Source organism: Penaeus vannamei, chromosome 36, assembly GCF_042767895.1.
Source record: "Penaeus vannamei isolate JL-2024 chromosome 36, ASM4276789v1, whole genome shotgun sequence".
In the NCBI taxonomy this organism is placed as follows: Eukaryota; Metazoa; Arthropoda; class Malacostraca; order Decapoda; family Penaeidae; genus Penaeus; species Penaeus vannamei.
The window spans coordinates 3,879,870-3,881,716 of record NC_091584.1 but is presented as its reverse complement, the minus strand read 5'-3'; positions in this window follow the sequence as shown (position 1 = coordinate 3,881,716).

Below are 1,847 nucleotides of genomic sequence, written 5' to 3'. Positions count from 1 at the left end.
TCTGCGTCTGTCTTTATGAAAATTAATTGGCTCGGGTCTGGCACAATTTTAACAAACCGGCCAAATGTTTTTCTGCGGCGAACACTGCTTAGTAAGACCTATCTCACTCTCCAGCTGATAGACACTCGGCTGCCAAGACTCGTGTGGCTGTTGCTTTACAAAGAACATCCTATTATTTATAGTTTTCCTATTCATTTCAAGAGAAACCGAGTAACGCCAATTTCCAGATTCCATTTTTGTTAGGGATCCAATTTGCCGATTTATCCTCTGTCTCTATAGTTTTCAAAGGCAATTTCATCGCTTTAAAATTATAAAATCTTTTTTTCTGACTCTCTAACGTGTAAACTAATTAAGTCATCCCAAATGCCGACTGATTATTGTGTGATATCAGTTCGGGGATGATTAAGAATGAAAATGGGTGAATAATTAGCTAGTGATTAATTAACCAAGTAGCGTAAATCTACTATTGTGGGTCTTAAATGTCATATGTACAATTTACTTTTATGTCCTCCTTTTTTAAAACAGATTTATCATCTTGTATTTATTATCATTATTATATTTCAATCTGTCTCTGTCAGTTTATCATTGTTTCATAAAACTATATATATATATATATATATATATATATATATATATATATATATATATATATATATATATATATATAATATTCTGTAGCTTCCCAAAGACCAGAGAATCCAAACCAAGTAATGATATACTAACAACATTCCACACATGAACTATAACAATAAGAAAACAATAACTTACTGATCGAGACGCCATAGAGGAACCACAACATTAAATGTTACCAAAGCATATATTTCTAACATTAATTAAGCAATGAGCCTTTTGTCGGTCAATTAAACAACTTTTCCGTTATTTTATCAGTGATCAGTTACCATTCAGCCAAAAAGGAGACGAGAAAATGTGCTCAACTCTTTGTAAAATTGTTTTTTAAGTGAAGTAATTGTCCCTGACATTGAGACACGCTGGTATGCGGGAAACGATGACTTAATTAACCATGTATTAATTTATTATAATAATAAGGATTTTATTCAGCAAAGTTGTAGTACTAGGATTTTTGTTTTTTTTTGTTGCCAAAGTTGTTGAATATACTGATCATACTGATTAGTGTTATCAGCTTCATAATAACGATAACAATGATGGTAATAATAAGGACGGTAATATAACAAATAATACTATTTATGATAATAACTATGATGAGGGTAGTTATGGCGACAATGATAAAAATGATTATGAAACGGTTATTCTCTCTTGTCCTTCCTCCTACTCTCTCTCTCTCTCTCTCTCTGTTTGCTTCTTTTTCTCAGTCGTTTTCATATAGCGAGGAAAGAACTTAAAAAGGGAGAAAGAGAAGAAAGGAGGAAGAGGAAGAAAATTGAGGTACGCAGAAAAGGGAGAAAGAGATTCAGGGTAGAAGTGAAAGACAAAAAAAAAAAAAAAAAAAAAAAAAAATTGAAAAGAGGAAAATCTTGTCATCTAAACTTTACGGGAAAGGCTCTATAGATCAGTAGCAACTCGAGGAGGTGTCATAGGTTCAGTTTTGATGATTGTTCTACGGAAATATAACCACTAAAATCATTATTTTCCATCCTTTTTTAAAAATTGAATAGACCAATATGATCGACCGTATTCATAAAGCATCCGTAACTTTTGTGACGTCATCAAAATAAATACCATGTCAAAAAAAAAAAAAAAAATTGAATCAGACGCCATGGCATCTCGAGTTGCTACTGATCTAGCCTTTCCCTAAACTTAAACTCCCTCTCTCTCTCTCTCTCTCTCTCTCCCTCTCTCTCTCTCTCTCTCTCTCTCTCTCTCTCTCT